This window comes from Pleurodeles waltl, chromosome 6 (assembly GCF_031143425.1).
Source record: "Pleurodeles waltl isolate 20211129_DDA chromosome 6, aPleWal1.hap1.20221129, whole genome shotgun sequence".
NCBI lineage: Eukaryota > Metazoa > Chordata > Amphibia > Caudata > Salamandridae > Pleurodeles > Pleurodeles waltl.
In genome coordinates this window covers 682,828,083-682,848,497 of record NC_090445.1, presented here as the reverse complement: position 1 = coordinate 682,848,497, position 20,415 = coordinate 682,828,083, and the positions used below count along the sequence as shown (strand labels likewise).

General features: G+C 46.2%; 1 gene segment (V, D, J or C); it reads left to right on the top strand.

Moving 5' to 3' along the window:
- LOC138300150 (T cell receptor delta constant-like) overlaps positions 1-20,415 on the top strand; it is a 276,372-nt gene that overhangs the window by 248,583 nt on the left and 7,374 nt on the right.

The following is a 20,415-nucleotide window of genomic DNA, read 5'->3' as shown; positions in this document are numbered from 1 at the left end:
ATTAGAAAAAAGGCCGTAAGGAGATGAAACCTCAGAAAGTGGGAATATATCAAAAGCAATAACATGACAGTGACTTCTAACATACAAAGAGAGTAAATGAAAGGATTGAATGAATTATGTAATGGGATTTTCACAACAAACATATCAAATGAGGAAAATCATATGAAAGAACTGGAACTGGATTTGACTCTTAAATAGTTAAATACATGGTCAAGAAATTTCCTCTAATAGCAAAAGAAAACAGGAGAAATGTATTTGTACATTTATTACGAGCAACTAAAAAGATGAAGCAAACACAATAAATCGTAACCCCAAACATGAAAGAAAGAACATAACCATATGTAGTGCTTTCCTCTTATCTAGTTTTTTAAGCACATACATAAAACACCAGAAATGCACTTCTGAGTTCAAAGAAGACTTTTATTGTTGTTAATTCTTCCCCAACCGCAATTTTTATGAATGACGAATTAGTAGCTTTCAAACACACGTTAATGAAAACAAAATATATCAGTTTGCAATATACACAGCAGGTTATATTTATAAGATATTGAATGCAAAGCAAAACAAATACTTCACCGTGTGGGAAACTATTTACAGCTTCATCTTTCTAAGGTCTGCAAGCTGATGACTCCCTGTCAGCCGCGAGAAAGAGATTCATCTACCCACACGAGATACTGGCAACGGGCGCCTCGTTCCAGCACGAAGTCAGGCAGATTCGAATCTGAATCTCTGCAGCCTGTGACATTCGTTACAAAGGTGTGCCCCCTCCTCTCAGACTCGGGAAAACTGAGCAAGCCTTTGGAGACTGGCCAGGTCTCCGAGACTTCTCCTCTTCCCAGGCTCAAGCGGAGAGAAAAACACCCAGTGTACCCTCTCTTATCAGGTCTAGTCTACTGTGAGAAAAATATCTTGGTTCATCTTGTGCAAAAACACAGCTTGGAAAAATACAGCTTGGATTCTCAACTGCAATGTCTAACTCCACGTTAAAGGCAATAGGCAGCTAACCTACATATCAAATGCAATGTCTAATGTCATGTCAAAGCCAGTAGGCAGCTGAGCTGAATATAAAATGCAATGTATAATATCATGTCAAAGCCAATAGGCCGCAGAGCTGAATACAAAATGCAATGTATAATATCATGTCAAAGCCAATAGGCAGCTGAGCTGAATACAAAATGCAATGTATAATATCATGTCAAAGCCAATAGGCAGCTGAGCTGAATACAAAATGTAATATATGATATCATGTCAAAGCCAATAGGCAGAATATCTAATAGCATGTCAAAGTCAATAGGCAGCTAAACTGAATACATCATGTCAAAGCCAATAGGAATGCAGTGTCAAAGCCAATAGGCGGCTAGACTGGATACAGCATGTCAAAGCCAATAGGCAGAATACAGAATGTAATGGCTAATGCAATGTCAAAGCCAATAGGCGGCGAAACTGAATACAGAAAGTAATGGCTAATGCCATGTCAAAGCCAATAGACGGCTAAACTGAACAAAACCTACAATGTGCTACTGGTGAACATTGAGCAACTAATATGCGCAGTGGTGAAACACAAAGTCATTGGTCCAAACAAAATTCATCAAATGGCAGTACATTCCGCCCTTTGACCAATGAATTTTTGTTTCACATATCTCTTGTTTCAAACAAAAACAAAAAACAAAAACATCTGCAAAAAAAACATTATCAGCAAGTCAGATTTGAATGATCAAAGCAATCCCTGTAAAGCAATGAAAGTGAATTAACACATTGATTTCATAACCTTTCACATCAGATACATCTACACAGAAAAGACTGAGCAATTTGTACTCTGAATGAGTCTCTAATTCAACAGTGTTAGCAATTTGATGTGGCATGAGTTCTACTCATGTAAAGATGCACGGTCCATCTGAAAGGTTTGCTGGAAGGTAAGCAAAAGTCAGAGTTCCATACGAGAAGGGAAAAAAAAAAAAAACACAGCCTAGTTCCAGTGGAAGAATGCAATCAAACAAGTTGAACTTGAACTGAAGGCGCAGTTTGCGCAAAATGGATCCATGGTGCTGGCACTTTACTCAGCCAGGTTCAGGTTGGGGGTTCGGACCCTTCCCCGACCCCACACGCACACACCGGAAGGGGGACCACACAGCACACTCAGGGACAGTGGCGAAACGTGGTAGGATCTGCAAAAGAAACAAGTATGACTTTTCTTGCAAATAACATTTTTCATTTAAACTGCACCCTTCCTCTTTCTTTCCCTGTTTTATAATCAGCAGGATGTTTTTGAGGCCCTTTGTTATAATTTCTGCAGATTCTGGAGGATCACTTGGGGCTTCAGCCCACACATCAGCACTGAGGTTTTTATCTGCTGCACCACAGCTTCCCTTTTCTTGCACTGTCAGAAGGGCTGGGGCAGATTCCTTCTTTACCAAACCTCCATTCACTGCATTTTTGCCAATTTGGGCCATTCTGTCTCCAATTTGTATGAATGAATCAGATTCTTTTCTAGGTATCAGCATAATTTCGATTTTTCCTTGGTAATCTGCAGCAATCACTCTCCCTAAAACCTGATCAATTTGCCATTTCTGTCCTGGTAACTTTCCTCTCCCCAACTGCTCTGTGACTGCTTGCTTGACAGATTGCTTTTGTGCGTGCTGCACAGTTTTTATCAAATCTAGGGGAATGTGCATCTCTCTCATCTCTGCCCACCTGTAAGTGGCTTTTTCTCTCAGCTGTTCACATTTCTGGGGCACCCACTTAGCCATCCCCACTAAGGCAGAATTCTGGGTGTACACTTCTCTCTCTGAATTTTTCTCATTAACATCTGCAAGGTAATTGAACCAGTTAGGTACAAGCCATGTGGAAAAACAAACAGCTAAAACATTAGCAATGAACCAAAAATCAGCGTAAAAATGACACATCTCACGTAGCTCTTGCTTTAAAATCTGACACACATTATACAACGCTGTTCTTTCTACTGTGCCAGAAAACAACATTTCAGTCAATGAATCATTAGTAAAACAAACATGCTTTTTATCTTCAGTGGACACGAGTTCAAATGGTGCACTCAACTTCATTGGTGACTCTTTTACCTGTGGTACTCTAGCCCTGTCTTGCAAGTACCAGATCCATTGTATGATTCTAGCTAGGGGCACTATTTTCTTCCCTTGTTCTTGAGTTACATGTACATAAGTATTTCCTTCTTGCACTGCGCAGAAACCTAAAGTCTGCATTATTTCATTTGCCAAATCACAAGCGCGCAGCTGCATATTATTTTTCACAGTGACCATATACAAAAGTGTTAGGATTTCACTCAAATGAGGGCTATTCTGTTTCCAAAAATCAAACAAGCTAATGAAACTCTTTCGTTTTACTTTTGCATTTTGCAACGGTAACTCGTAAATCACATTCTGAGCTCTCTTCGTGTTATCAGTTAAGGAATGCATTTTGGCTACCAAAAACCCTGGCTCACACAAAAACTCAAAGCAGCTGGAAGCTGTCTTAACCCCCTCATTACTGGAATGGGAAAAGAAAGATTCTTCAAAAACAGCATTTTTATAACTTTCAGCATTATTTTGAATTATTGTATCCTGGCTAATTTGCTCACGTAAATTCCTATTTTCATGTTCCAACTGCCTACATTTCTCCTGCATTTCTCTATAAGCAGATAAAGGTATCCAGACCTTTCTGTCATCATTACTTCCAAAAGACACATTTTCTACATATGTACAACAGAAATTATTTCTCAAAGCACTATCAGGCAGTTTAGCTACACATGCATTTTCAAACATGGTCTGCCGTGCTTCTGTAATTCTCCAAACAGAAAACAATTCACAGTTTTTCATAGCACCATCGGGCAGTTTAACAACACATGCATTCTCAGACATGGGCGGTCATTCTGACCCTGGCGGTCAAAGACCGCCAGGGCGGAGGACCGCGGGAGCACCGCCGACAGGCCGGCGGTGCTCCAATGGGGATTCCGACCGCGGCGGTAAAGCCGCGGTCGGACCGGCACCACTGGCGGGCTCCCGCCAGTGTACCGCCGCCCCATTGAATCCTCCACGGCGGCGCAGCTTGCTGCGCCGCCGAGGGGATTCCGACCCCCCCTACCGCCATCCAGATCCCGGCGGTCCGACCGCCGGGATCTGGATGGCGGTAGGGGGGGTCGCGGGGCCCCTGGGGGCCCCTGCAGTGCCCATGCCACTGGCATGGGCATTGCAGGGGCCCCCGTAAGAGGGCCCCTAAATGTATTTCACTGTCTGCTGCGCAGACAGTGAAATACGCGACGGGTGCAATTGCACCCGTCGCACAGCTTCCACTCCGCCGGCTCGATTCCGAGCCGGCTTCATCGTGGAAGCCTCTTTCCCGCTGGGCTGGCGGGCGGCCTGAAGGCGACCGCCCGCCAGCCCAGCGGGAAAGTCAGAATTACCGCCGCGGTCTTTCGACCGCGGAACGGTAAGCCGCCAAGGTCAGAATGAGGGCCATGGTCTGCCGTGCTTCTGTGATTCTCCAAACAACAAAAAAACAATTCCTGTAATTCTCAAAACAACAAAAACAATTACACTTTTAAAGTGTGCACGTAGAAATCCACTAACTCGTCAAACCCCTTAATCAACTCTTAATGATCGACCCCACTTCTGGTACCAAATGTAGGGCCTGATTCTAACTTTGGAGGACGGTGTTAAACCGTCCCAAAAGTGGCGGATATACCACCTACCGTATTACGAGTCCATTATATCCTATGGAACTCGTAATACGGTAGGTGGTATATCCGCCACTTTTGGGACGGTTTAACACCGTCCTCCAAAGTTAGAATCAGGCCCGTAGTGCTTTCCTCTTATCTAGTTTTTTAAGCACATACATAAAACACCAGAAATGCACTTCTGAGTTCAAAGAAGACTTTTATTGTTGTTAATTCTTCCCCAACCGCAATTTTTATGAATGACGAATTAGTAGCTTTCAAACACACGTTAATGAAAACAAAATATATCAGTCTGCAATATACACAGCAGGTTATATTTATAAGATATTGAATGCAAAGCAAAACAAATACTTCACCGTGTGGGAAACTATTTACAGCTTCATCTTTCTAAGGTCTGCAAGCTGATGACTCCCTGTCAGCCGCGAGAAAGAGATTCATCTACCCACACGGGATACTGGCAACGGGTGCCTCGTTCCAGCACGAAGTCAGGCAGATTCGAATCTGAATCTCTGCAGCCTGTGACATTCGTTACAAAGGTGTGCCCCCTCCTCTCAGACTCGGAAAAACTGAGCAAGCCTTGGGAGACTGGCCAGGTCTCCGAGACTTCTACTCTTCCCAGGCTCAAGCGGAGAGAAAAACACCCAGTGTACCCTCTCTTATCAGGTCTAGTCTACTGTGAGAAAAACATCTTGGTTCATCTTGTGCAAAAACACAGCTTGGAAAAATACAGCTTGGATTCTCAACTGCAATGTCTAACTCCACGTTAAAGGCAATAGGCAGCTAACCTACATATCAAATGCAATGTCTAATGTCATATCAAAGCCAATAGGCAGCTGAGCTGAATATAAAATGCAATGTATAATATCATGTCAAAGCCAATAGGCAGCAGAGCTGAATACAAAATGCAATGTATGATATCATGTCAAAGCCAATAGGCAGCTGAGCTGAATACAAAATGCAATGTATAATATCATGTCAAAGCCAATAGGCAGCTGAGCTGAATACAAAATGTAATATATGATATCATGTCAAAGCCAATAGGCAGAATATCTAATAGCATGTCAAAGTCAATAGGCAGCTAAACTGAATACATCATGTCAAAGCCAATAGGAATGCAATGTCAAAGCCAATAGGCGGCTAGACTGGATACAGCATGTCAAAGCCAATAGGCAGAATACAGAATGTAATGGCTAATGCAATGTCAAAGCCAATAGGCGGCGAAACTGAATACAGAAAGTAATGGCTAATGCCATGTCAAAGCCAATAGACGGCTAAACTGAACAAAACATACAATGTGCTACTGGTGAACATTGAGCAACTAATATGCGCAGTGGTGAAACACAAAGTCATTGGTCAAAACAAAATTCATCAAATGGCAGTACACCATATTTCAACTGTATGATCTGTACATTTATAATAAAAGAGGATATGGAAACCCACCATTGCTCAGGGAAAATATCAAATTGCAAGACTTTGTAATATGTCAGAGTAAGTAGTGCAGTCACAGTCTCAAATGCCCTTATGAGTTGTGTGGCATAGGAGAACAGATCCAAGTTGGACCTGAAAAATATTAAATCAGAATGGTAATAAATTGGATTATTAATTGCGATGGATGGCTACCCACCGCAAACAATAATCACAACCCTTGTCATGATGAAATCATTAAATTAAACTGAGCTCAATCCCTGGGTATCTCTGGCACAAATCAGACAGGGGCATATTAGGGCAATGTGTAAAGTATATATGGTGTGCCAAAACAGTAATAAAGTTAAAATGCAAAACAATGAAAATCCCAAAATGATTTAGTAAAATAGAGTACAGTGTAATAAATAAAATGACACCAAAATAACAGGAACCAGAGATATGATTTTTTAAAGTTTTAAGTAGAAATAGTACCAAAAAGTACAAAGCACCACTGATAGTCAATGGCCACGGTATACTGGAATCTAGGCGTAATTTGAGGATGACGTGATGGAGCACTGGGCAGATACATCAACCACGCTTATTGTGCTCAAAGATCTTTCCTTCTAAATGTGTCTTTTAAGTCCCAATCTAACACTGGATTCCACTTTTAAAGCCCCTCCCAGCATTTCAGGAGCAGAAAATATGGGCTCACAGGGTGTCAGGCAGAGACCAACAACAGGGTCCAGTACAGGTACAGTTGCCACTGGTCAGCTGGGTACTTTCATGAAACAGCCTCTTGCAGCTTGTTGTCTTACTGTAGCCACACTGGTGGTTGGCCCAAACTGACAAGTGGGGTCCACTTCTTTGGCTTTGGCACAATATGAAGCGGGTCCAGTCTTTTATGGCTCCTCTGACATCAGAGACAGAAGGTCCAATTCTCTTCTGTACTTCCACAGGTCTAAAGGTGTTCTTAAGTGGAGTCTTAGAGGTGCCACATTTATGCCTGTAACCAGCTTGGGTGTGGGGTGACTCCTGGACATCCCCTAACCAATGGGGTAAACATTCTCAGGGCCAACCTTACCCATTTTTTCAGCATTTCATGTTTGTCTTACTGCAAACAGGCCAAACATGGTATGTATTATGGCAGTTTCAAGATAATGAAAGTTTTTGTCCACATTCAGCTTGGTTTTGAGGGCTGGGTGTGCAAGTGTGGGGAGTGAACTAAGGTAATCCTAGTGTCTTCCCAATTTAAAACTAACATCTAGTTTGTAGCAAGTACTGTACCCACAACAAACCCAGAGGCAGAAGGCTGGTAGGACAAAAGTAGGGTTCTTCAGCAACCAGGATTTATCAGAACCTTCAGCTGCTTCTACGCAGTGAACAATGAGATCTAGATTTCCAGGTTGGCACAGGTTGAGGTTGAGGGGCAGCTTTGAACCGGTGCCACTCATCCCTCAGTAATGGCAACAGTGGATTAAACTTCCACCTTTACACTCTTATTTCAGGGCTGTCGGTCAAGGAGTACCACAGGGTTAATATTTAACTTAAACTGCTGGCCCAGTTGATCCTCAATCACAGTGTCTTGTATATGAATTGTGTATGTGACATCCAAAGCATCATGTCTGTGGATCAATCCTCTCCAGACCCTTTTGTAACATTTCATACCTGCACGAGGAATAGCTCCACTTGGCTCACACAGAGTATCCATTAAATTCAAAAGAGATAAAGCATATGTACTTTTTTTACGCCAAAATGAAAGCTACCACAACCACCGCCAAATACATTATTTGTCACAACACAGTGCATGGTAGAGTGGTGAGTTATAGTTAGTGTTATCTGATTAGCAAGCTGAAACGTGTGTGTAACATGGTCCACTACTTATAATAATTTAAAGGTGGTGGATAAATTGTAAATGAAAGTTATAACTATAACTTAAGAATTTTTTACATTTGGGTAGTTTAAACTTGATTTGTATAGGAAAAATAAGTTTTAATGTTTTTTTTTGCTTCTTAGTTAAAATGTGTTTGTAGGAGGCTGGACTGGCTTGTAGTGAGTACCAAGGGGTACTTACACCTTGCACCAGGCCCAGGTATCCCTTATTAGTGTATAGGGTGTCTAGCAGCTTAGGCTGATAGATAATGGTAGCTTAGCAGAGCAGCTTAGGCTGAACTAGGAGACGAGTGAAGCTCCTACAGTACCACTAGTGTCACTTGCACAATATCATAAGAAAACACAATACACAGATATACTAAAAATAAAGGTACTTTATTTTTATGACAATATGCCAAAGTAACTCAGTGAGTACCCTCAGTATGAGGATAGCAAATATACACAAGATATATGTACACACTACCAACAATATGCAGTATAGTCTTAGAAAACAGTGCAAACAATGTATAGTTACAATAGGATGCAATGGGGACACATAGGGATAGGGGCAACACAAACCATATACTCCAAAAGTGGAATGCGAACCACGAATGGACCCCAAACCTATGGGACCTTGTAGAGGGTCGCTGGGACTATTAGAAAATAGTAAGGGTTAGAAAAATAGCCCACCCCAAGACCCTGAAAAGTGAGTGCAAAGTGCACTAAAGTTCCCCAAAGGACATAGAAGTCGTGATAGGGGAATTCTGCAGGAAAGACACAAACCAGCACTGCAACAACGATGGATTTCCAGTCGAGGGTACCTGTGGAACAAGGGGACCAAGTCCAAAAGTCACAAGCAAGTCGGAGATGGGCAGATGCCCAGGAAATGCCAGCTGTGGGTGCAAAGAAGCTGCTACTGGACAGTAGAAACTTAGGATTCTGCAGGAACGACAAGGGCTAGAGACTTCCCCTTTGGAGGATGGATCCCCCACGCCGTGGAGAGTCGTGCAGAAGTGTTTCCCTGTGGAAATACAGCCAACAATCCTTGCTAGTTGCAAATTGTGTGGTAAGGGTTTTTGTGTGCTGCTGTAGCCCACGAGGGACCAGGATGTCGCCAATTGTGTCTGAGGACAGAGGGGGCATCGAGCAAGACAAGGAGCCCTCTCAGAAGCAGGCAGCACCCGCAGAAGTGCCAGAACAGGCACTATGAAGAGGAGTGAAATGGTGCTCACCCGAAGTTGCACAAAGGAATCCCACACCGCCGGAGGACAACTTAGAAAGTCATGCAATGCAGGTTAGAGTGCCGTGGACCCAGGCTTGGCTGTGCCCAAAGGATTTCCGCCGGAAGTGCACAGAGGCTGGAGTAGCTGCAAAAGACGTGGTTCCCAGCAATGCAGTCTGGCATGGGGAGGCAAGGACTTACCTCCACCAAACTTGGACTGAAGAGTCACTGGACTGTGGGAGTCACTTGGACAGAGTTGCTGGAATCAGGGGACCTCGCTCGTCGTGCTGAGAGGAGACCCAGAGTACCGGTAATGCAGTTCTTTGGTGCCTGCGGTTGCAGGGGGAAGATTCCGCCGACCCACGGGAGATTTCTTCGGAGCTTCTAGTGCAGAGAGGAGGCAGACTACCCCCACAGCATGCACCACCAGGAAAACAGTTGAGAAGGCGGCAGGATCAGCGTTACAGAGTTGCAGTAGTCATCTTAGCTACTTTGTTGCAGTTTTGCAGGCTTCCAGCGCGGTCAGCAGTCGATTCCTTGGCAGAAGGTGAAGAGAGAGATGCAGAGGAACTCTGATGAGCTCTTGCATTCGTTATCTAAGGAATTCCCCAAAGCAGAGACCCTAAATAGCCAGAAAAGAGGGTTTGGCTACTTAGGAGAGAGGATAGGCTAGCAACACCTGAAGGAGCCTATCAGAAGGAGTCTCTGACGTCACCTGCTGGCACTGGCCACTCAGAGCAGTCCAGTGTGCCAGCAGCACCTCTGTTTCCAAGATGGCAGAGGTCTGGAGCACACTGGAGGAGCTCTGGGCACCTCCCAGGGGAGGTGCAGGTCAGGGGAGTGGTCACTCCCCTTTCCTTTGTTCAGTTTCGCGCCAGAGCAGGGCTAAGGGGTCCCTGAACCGGTGTAGACTGGCTTATGCAGAAATGGGCACCATCTGTGCCCATGAAAGCATTTCCAGAGGCTGGGGAGGCTACTCCTCCCCTGCCTTCACACCTTTTTCTAAAGGGAGAGGGTGTAACACCCTCTCTCTGAGGAAGTCCTTTGTTCTGCCTTCCTGGGCCAAGCCTGGCTGGACCCCAGGAGGGCAGAAACCTGTCTGAGGGGTTGGCAGCAGCAGCAGCTGCAGTGAAACCCCTGAAAATGCAGTTTGGCAGTACCCGGGTCTGAGCTACAGACCCGTGGGATCATGGGATTGTACCAACAATGCCAGGATGGCATAGAGGGGGCAATTCCATGATCTTAGACATGTTACATGGCCATATTCGGAGTTACCATTGTGAAGCTACACATAGGTAGTGACGTATGTGTAGTGCACGCGTGTAATGGTGTCCCCGCACTCACAAAGTCCGGGGAATTTGCCCTGAACAATGTGGGAGCACCTTGGCTAGTGCCAGGGTGCCCACACACTAAGTAACTTTGCACCTAACCTTTACCAGGTAAAGGTTAGACATATAGGTGACTTATAAGTTACTTAAGTGCAGTGAAAAATGGCTGTGAAATAATGTGCGCATTATTTCACTCAGGCTGCAGTGGCAGGCCTGTGTAAGAATTGTCTGAGCTCCCTATGGGTGGCAAAAGAAATGCTGCAGCCCATAGGGATCTCCTGGAACCCCAATACCCTGGGTACCTCAGTACCATATACTAGGGAATTATAAGGGTGTTCCAGTATGCCAATGTGAATCGGTGAAATTGGTCACTAGCCTGTTAGTGACAATTTGGAAAGAAATGAGAGAGCATAACCACTGAGGTTCTGGATAGCAGAGCCTCAGTGAGACAGTTAGTCATAACACAGGTAACACAGTCAGGCACCCTTATGAGCACTGGGGCCCTGGCTGGCAGGGTCCCAGTGACACATACAACTAAAACAACATATATACAGTGAAAAATGGGGGTAACATGCCAGGCAAGATGGTACTTTCCTACAGTGTTTCAAATCCTAGAGTCGGGTGTCGCTAGAGGAGAGTTGTTATGTTGACTGTCATACAGTACAGTAGAGGATAGTATTGTAAAGTCTATTGTCACAGAATGGGGTATTGTAGATTGGAATAGAGTGGAGTGGAGTAGAGTGTAGTAGCATATTGTACATTGTTGTAAAGTTTTATATACTGTAGTGTCTCATATAGTGGAGTCCAGTATCGTAGACTGGAGCCGCGAGTTGTACAGTGGAATGTCATGTCGAACAGCAGAGTAGGATGTCATAGACAGTCATAGAGCGGAGTAAAGTGTTTTAGATTGGAGTGGGGTCAAGTACAGTGTCATGGAGTGGAGTATCATCAAGTGGAGTGTCATAAATTAGAATGGAGGCGAGTGTCATAAAGTGGAGTGCCGTGCCACATAGTGGAGTGGCGTATCATAGAGAGAAGTTGTGTGGTGTGTTGTCGAGTTTCATACCATGTAGTACAGTGTTGTGGGGTGGATGGGCATAGAGTGGAGCAGAATGACAAATAGTGTAGTACAGTGTTGTAAAGTGGAGTTGCATACAGTGGCAAAGAGTGTCGGACAGTGGAACAACACAGAGTGGAGTATATTACAGTGGTGTAAAGTCAGATAAAGTGTAGTAGAGTGGAGTGGAGTGAAGCATACTGGGGTGGGGTAGTGTAGAGTGGAGTAAAATGTCATAAAGTAGAGTGGCATTTCCTAGACTATAGTGGCCTGGAGTGCAGTAGAGTGGAGTGACACAGCATACAGTCAAGCAAAGTGTCATAAATTAGAGTACTGTGTTGTACAGAAGAGTGTAGTGGGGTGTGTTACAGTATTGGAAAGTGTTGTAGACTACAGCAGAGTAGAGTAGCATACAGTGTAGTTGATTTTGGTAGAGTGGAGTGGTGTACAGTACAGCATAGTACTGTAGAGTGTGGTACTGTGGATTGGCATACAGAGTTATAGAGTACATTGGCATTGAGTGGCGTAGATTGGAATGTCATACAGTGTAGTAGTGGAGTAGAGTTGAGTAATGTGTCAGAGTCGAGCGGAGTAAGGTGGGGAGCAGTGGCATACAAAGAATTATGTACAGTGCTGTATACTGGACTAGGGTATCAAAGGATGGAGTGTTGTACACTGGCATACGGTATAGTACAGTGGAGTGAAGGGGTATAGACAGGAGTAAAGTATCAGAGGGTGGCACACAGTGTAGTATAGTGTTGAAGAGGGGAGTTGCATAGAGTACAGTAGTGTGTGAAACAGGGGAGCTGTGTGGAGTGGATAGTTGTATAGTAGTGTAGAGTGAGGTAACTTTTCGTACAGTGGAGTAGAGTTGAGTAGAGTGGTGTAACATAGTGTGGAGCAAAGTATAATAGAGAGTATTGGTATGTTGTGGAGTAGAGTGGCATGGAGTGGAGTTTATTGACATAGCATAGGTAGTAAACTGTTATAAATTGGAGTGGGGTCTCAAACAGTAGAGTGGAGTATTGTGTCCTATAGAAAAGTATAGTATAGTGGAACAGAGTGTTGTTCACGGGAGTGTACAGGCACAGAGTGAAGTATAGATTTGGATAGTGGAGTGTACATGGAAAGAGTGGAGCAAGATGCTGTAGAGTTCCATGAAGTTTGGTAGACCTTTATAGAGTGGAGTTATGTAGAGTGGAGAAGAGTGTCATACAATCGAGCGGCGTAGAGTGGAATGGCATAGAGTGGAGTAGGGTACTGTGAGAAGGTAGCCTCTTTCTAGCCTTGTTACCCCCACTTTTGGCCTGTTTGTGAGTGTATGTCAGGGTGTTTGTCACTGTTTTCACTGTCTGACTGGGATCCTGATGGCTAGGCCTCAGTGCTCATAGTGAAAACACTATGGGGGTCATTCTGACCCTGGCGGTCTTTGACCGCCAGGGCGGAGGACCGCGGGAGCACCGCCGACAGGCCGGCGGTGCTCCAATGGGGATTCCGACCGCCGCGGTCGGACCGGCACCACTGGCGGGGTCCCGCCAGTGTACCGCCGCCCCATTGAATCCTCCGCGGCGGCGCAGCTTGCTGCACCGCCGCGGGGATTCCGACCCCCCCTACCGCCATCCAGATCCCGGCGGTCGGACCGCCGGGATCCGGATGGCGGTAGGGGGGGTCGCGGGGCCCCTGGGGGCCCCTGCAGTGCCCATGCCACTGGCATGGGCATTGCAGGGGCCCCCGTAAGAGGGCCCCTACATGTATTTCACTGTCTGCTGCGCAGACAGTGAAATACGCGACGGGTGCAACTGCACCCGTCGCACAGCTTCCACTCCGCCGGCTCGATTCCGAGCCGGCTTCATCGTGGAAGCCTCTTTCCCGCTGGGCTGGCGGGCGGTCTGAAGGCGACCGCCCGCCAGCCCAGCGGGAAAGTCAGAATTACCGCCGCGGTCTTTCGACCGCGGAACGGTAATCTGACGGCGGGACTTTGGCGGGCGGCCTCCGCCGCCCGCCAAGGTCAGAATGAGGGCCTATGTTTTCAGTATGGTTGTTATGTGTCACTGGGATCCTGCTAGTCAGGACCCCAGTGCTCATAGGTTTGTGGCCTATATGTATGTGTCACTGGGACCCTGTCACACAGGGCCCCAGTGCTCATAGGTGTGCATGTATATGTTCCCTGTGTGGTGCCTAACTGTCTCACTGAGGCTCTGCTAACCAGAACCTCAGTGGTTATGCTCTCTCATTACTTTCAAATTGTCACTAACAGGCTAGTGACCAATTTTACCAATTTACATTGGCTTACTGGAACACCCTTATAATTCCCTAGTATATGGTACTGAGGTACCCAGGGTATTGGGGTTCCAGGAGATCCCTATGGGCTGCAGCATTTCTTTTGCCACCCATAGGGAGCTCTGACAATTCTTACACAGGCCTGCCACTGCAGCCCGAGTGAAATAACGTCCACGTTATTTCACAGCCATTTTACACTGCACTTAAGTAACTTATAAGTCACCTATATGTCTAACCTTTACCTGGTAAAGGTTAGGTGCAAAGTTACTTAGTGTGAGGGCACCCTGGCACTAGCCAAGGTGCCCCCACATTGTTCAGAGCCAATTCCCTGAACTTTGTGAGTGCGGGGACACCATTACACGCGTGCACTACATATAGGTCACTACCTATATGTAGCTTCACCATGGTAACTCCGAATATGGCCATGTAACATGTCTATGATCATGGAATTGCCCCCTCTATGCCATCCTGGCATTGTTGGTACAATTCCATGATCCCAGTGGTCTGTAGCACAGACCCTGGTACTGCCAGACTGCCCTTCCTGGCGTTTCACTGCAGCGGCTGCTGCTGCCAACCCCTCAGACAGGCAGCTGCCCTCCTGGGGTCCAGCCAGGCCTGGCCCAGGATGGCAGAACAAAGAACTTCCTCTGAGAGAGGGTGTGACACCCTCTCCCTTTGGAAAATGGTGTGAAGGCAGGGGAGGAGTAGCCTCCCCCAGCCTCTGGAAATGCTTTGTTGGGCACAGATGTGCCCAATTCTGCATAAGCCAGTCTACACCGGTTCAGGGACCCCTTAGCCCCTGCTCTGGCGCGAAACTGGACAAAGGAAAGGGGAGTGACCACTCCCCTGACCTGCACCTCCCCTGGGAGGTGTCCAGAGCTCCTCCAGTGTGCTCCAGACCTCTGCCATCTTGGAAACAGAGGTGCTGCTGGCACACTGGACTGCTCTGAGTGGCCAGTGCCACCAGGTGACGTCAGAGACTCCTGCTGATAGGCTCCTTCAGGTGTTAGTAGCCTTTCCTCTCTCCTAGGTAGCCAAACCCTCTTTTCTGGCTATTTAGGGTCTCTGTCTCTGGGGAAACTTTAGATAACGAATGCATGAGCTCAGCCGAGTTCCTCTGCATCTCCCTCTTCACCTTCTGATAAGGAATCGACCGCTGACCGCGCTGGAAGCCTGCAAACCTGCAACATAGTAGCAAAGACGACTACTGCAACTCTGTAACGCTGATCCTGCCGCCTTCTCGACTGTTTTCCTGCTTGTGCATGCTGTGGGGGTAGTCTGCCTCCTCTCTGCACCAGAAGCTCCGAAGAAATCTCCCGTGGGTCGACGGAATCTTCCCCCTGCAACCGCAGGCACCAAAAAGCTGCATTACCGGTCCTTTGGGTCTCCTCTCAGCACGACGAGCGAGGTCCCTCGAATCCAGCGACACTGTCCTAGTGACCCCCACAGTCCAGTGACTCTTCAGCCCAAGTTTGGTGGAGGTAAGTCCTTGCCTCACCTCGCTGGGCTGCATTGCTGGGAACCGCGACTTTGCAGCTACTCCGGCCCCTGTGCACTTCCGGCGGAAATCCTTCGTGCACAGCCAAGCCTGGGTCCACGGCACTCTAACCTGCATTGCACGACTTTCTAAGTTGGTCTCCGGCGACGTGGGACTCCTTTGTGCAACTTCAGCGAGCACCGTTTCACGCATCCTCGTAGTGCCTGTTTCTGGCACTTCTCCGGGTGCTACCTGCTTCAGTGAGGGCTCTTTGTCTTGCTCGACGTCCCCTCTCTCTGCAGGTCCAATTTGCGACCTCCTGGTCCCTCCTGGGCCCCAGCAGCGTCCAAAAACGCCAAACGCACGATTTGCGTGTAGCAAGGCTTGTTGGCGTCCTTCCGGCGGGAAAACACTTCTGCACGACTCTCCAAGGCAAGAGGGATCCGTCCACCAAAGGGAAAGTCTCTAGCCCTTTTCGTTCCTGCAGAAACCTCAGCTTCTTCTGTCCAGTCAAAGCTTCTTTGCACCCGCAGCTGGCATTTCCTGGGCATCTGCCCATCTCCGACTTGCTTGTGACTTTTGGACTTGGTCCCCTTGTTCCACAGGTACCCTAGATTGGAAATCCACAGTTGTTGCATTGCTGGTTTGTGTCTTTCCTGCATTATTCCTCTAACACGACTACTTTGTCCTTAGGGGAACTTTAGTGCACTTTGCACTCACTTTTCAGGGTCTTGGGGAGGGTTATTTTGCTAACTCTCACTATGTTCTAACAGTCCCAGCGACCCTCTACAAGGTCACATAGGTTTGGGGTCCATTCGTGGTTCGCATTCCACTTCTGGAGTATATGGTTTGTGTTGCCCCTATCCCTATGTTTCCCCATTGCATCCTATTGTAACTATACATCGTTTGCACTGTTTTCTAAGACTATACTGCATATTTTTGCTATTGTGTATATATATCTTGTGTATATTTCCTATCCTCTCACTGAGGGTACACTCTAAGATACTTTGGCATATTGTCATAAAAATAAAGTACCTTTATTTTTAGTATAACTGTGTATTGTGTTTTCTTATGATATTGTGCATATGACACTAAGTGGTACTGTAGTAGCTTCACACGTCTCCTAGTTCAGCCTAAGCTGCTCTGCTAAGCTACCATTATCTATCAGCCTAAGCTGCTAGACACCCTATACACTAATAAGGGATAACTGGGCCTGGTGCAAGGTGCAAGTACCCCTTGGTACTCACTACAAGCCAGTCCAGCCTCCTACAGGTACAATGGATGAGCATAAAATGGGATGGCATACATTGATGTAGTGTAGCATAGAGTCAAGGAAACTCCCAATTGGAGTGGTGTTTAATACAGTAGAGTGGAGTGTTGTGCCGTACAGTGTTGGAAACTGTCATAGAGTGGAGTAGAGTGTTGTGCAATAGAGTGTATGGGCAGAGTTGAGTGGAAATTTGGACAGCGGTGTGTGCAGGGATAGAGTGTAGTAGAGGGTTATAGAGTGTGGGAGAGTTTTGTAGAGTAGAGTTATTTAGAGAGGAAGAGGGTACATTGGATTGATGTAGAGTGGAGTAGAGTGCAGTGAAGTGGCATCAAGTTGAATAACGTAGAGTGGAGTAGCGTCGACTGGAGTGGCATACAGTAGAGTGGTGTAGAGTGTGATGGCATATAGTGTAGTTGCGCACAGTGGGGTTGCATAAAGTGTAATAGTGTAAAGTGTAGTAAAGTGCAGTGGAGTGACAAACAGTGAAATAGTTTAGACTGGAGAGGTGTATTGTGTGGTTGCGTAGAGTGGAATAGCACACAGTGGAGTGGTATACAGTGAAGTGGGGTTGAGTTGAATACAATACAGTAGAGGGGTAAAGACTGCAGTTGTGTACAGTGTAATAGTGTAGAATGGAGTGGCGTACAGTGAAATAGCGAAGAATAGAGTACAGTGGAGTGGTGTAGGGTAGAACAACATAAAGTGGAATAGCATAGAGTAGAATAGCGTAGAGTGCAGTGGCATATATTTCCGTGGTGTAGACTGTGTAGTGAAGTGGGGTAGAGTGAAATAGCATATAGAGAAGTGTCATAGAGTGTAGTGGCATCCAACAGACAAGTGTAGAATGGAGTGGCATAGAATGGAGTGGTGTTCACTGGAGTGGCATAGAGAGGAGTAGCATGTAGTGGAGTGGTATACAGTGGAATAGCATAGAGTGGAGTGATGTGCAGAAGAGTAGCATAGACTGGAATAGTGCAGTAGGGTACAGTGGAGTGGCATATAATGGAGTGGTGTAGACTGGATTGTCAAACAGTAGCGTGGGGTAAAGTGCAATAGCATACAATGGAGGGCCATACATTGGAGTGGGGGTCAATCGAACAGCATAGAATAACGTGGTGTACAGTGGAGTGCAAGAGGCTGGAGTTGAATAGAGAAAAGGCACACAGTGAAATAGCATAGAATGGAGTGGCATAGAATTAAATGGCATAAACTGAAGAGGCATGAAGTGGAGTTGCATACAGTATAACAGCATAGAGTGAAGTTGTGTACAGTGTAATAGCCTAAAGTGGAATAGCGTATACTGGTGTAGGGTATGTGTAGCAGAGTGGCATACAGTGGAGTGGTGAACACTGAAAAAAGTGGAAATGCACAAATTGTAATAGCATAGAATGGACTGGCATAGAGTAGAGTAATGTACAGTGTAATAGCGTGGAGTGAAGTGGTATAGAACAGAGTTACATAGTGGAGTGACATAGAGTGTAATAGTGTACAGTAGAGTAGCATACAGTGGAGTGGAGTATAATTGAGTGATGTAGACTGGAGTGGCCTACAGTGGCATGGGGTAGAGTGTAATACCATACAGTGGAGTGGAGTAGATTGGAGTGGGGTCCAATCGAATATTGTAGAATGAAGTGGCATAGAGTGGAATGCCATACACTGGAGTGGCATAGAGTGGAGTTGAATACAGTGGAGTGGCATGCACTGGAATAGCCTACAGTGAAGTGTTGAGGAGTGGAGGGGCATACATTGGAATGGAGTAGAGTAAAGTGGTGGACAGTAGAATGGCATAGAGTGGAATAGTGTATAGTGGAACAGCTTCCAGTGAAGTGTCAGACAGAGGAGTGATGTAGACTGGAGTGGTGTACAGTGGTGTTACATACAGTGTAATAGCATAGAGTGGAGTGGCATACAGTGGAGTCTGGTTCAGTTGAGAGGCATAGAGTGGAGTTGCATAGCCCGGAAAAGTATATAGTGGAGTGGCTACAGAGGAGTGGCATGCAGATATATGTGAAATTTAGCAGCAATGTAGATTATGGTGAGCAGAGCAACGCAAACAGTGAATTACTCTGCCTTGCATTTCTCCAGATTTACCAATCAATGCAGGGCCATGCATGGTGGCCTTGTGTTTCTTTGTAAGTGTGACTTCAGTATTGCATTGCTGATCCGACACCATGATTGACGCAGGGGTACCACAATCCAATAAAGCAGCTAGGCCTTAGTTATATTTTGGCCCATGGTATACTGTGATAACCTTGCAGTGTACCGTGCGATACGGCGATTACATATTAAAACGTATATAATTGGGTAATGACTGTTTTTTGAGAATCAAAAGACAGTCATATAGTTTTTACTACACTTTGGCTATTAAATAAGTTAACACTCATGCACCACAGAAGTTTCCCCATATTTAGTGAAATTCCGTGAAAATATTTCAATGACAGACGTCACAAAGTTTAAATTCCTGATACCTTAACAAATATTTAGCCTAGTATCAATACTGAAAAACATCATCTTTGCCCCATAATGTATAATCCTGCCAAATTTCTTGTAAACCTATTCAACTGTTTTTGTGCTACATCAAATACAATAGTCTATGGAAACTGCAGTGGTGGAAAACATGTTTTTGGACCCAGGGAGGTAAGATCCAAGATATTCCTGTCTCTGGGAATACTAACTATAACTACACAGTGGCAACCTGATTTAGGGGGTCATTCTGACCCTGGCGGTAATTACCGCCATGGCGGAGGTCGGCGGTAGCACCGCCAACAGGCTGGCGGTGCACCGCTGGGCATTCTGACCGCGGCAAACGGAATGTCGGCGGTGTCCCGCCGACTTTCTGCTGCCCTTCCGCTGCCTTGTGATAACCTTGCAGTGTACCGTGCGATATGGCGATTACATAATAAAACGTATATAATTGGGTAATGACTGTTTTTTGAGAATCAAAAGACAGTCATATAGTTTTTACTACACTTTGGCTATTAAATAAGTTAACACTCATGCACCACAGAAGTTTCCCCATATTTAGTGAAATTCCGTGAAAATATTTCAATGACAGACGTCACAAAGTTTAAATTCCTGATACCTTAACAAATATTTAGCCTAGTATCAATACTGAAAAACATCATCTCTGCCCCATAATGTATAATCCTGCCAAATTTCTTGTAAACCTATTCAACTGTTTTCGTGCTACATCAAATACAATAGTCTATGGAAACTGCATTGGTGGAAAACATGTTTTTGGACCCAGGGAGGTAAGATCCAAGAAATTCCTGTCTCTGGGAATACTAACTATAACTACACAGTGGCAACCTGATTTAGGGGGTCATTCTGACCCTGGCGGTAATTACCGCCATGGCGGAGGTCGGCGGTAGCACCGCCAACAGGCTGGCGGTGCACCGCTGGGCATTCTGACCGCGGCGGTTCAGCCGCAGCCAGAAACGCAATGTCGGCGGTGTCCCGCCGACTTTCCGCTGCCCTTGAGAATCCTCCATGGCGGCGGAGCGCGCTCCGCCGCCATGGGGATTCTGACACCCCCTACTGCCATCCAGTTCCTGGCGGTTCTCCTGCCGGGAACAGGATGGCGGTAGGGGGTGCCGCGGGGCCCCTGGGGGCCCCTGCAGTGCCCATGCCAATGGCATGGGCACTGCAGGGGCCCCCGTAAGAGGGCCCCAAAAAGTATTTCAGTGTCTGCCTAGCAGACACTGAAATTCGTGACGAGTGCAACTGCACCCGTCGCACCTTCCCACACCGCCGGCTCAATTCTGAGCCGGCGTCCTCGTGGGAAGGGTGTTTCCCGCTGGGCTGGCGGGCGGACTTTCGGCGGT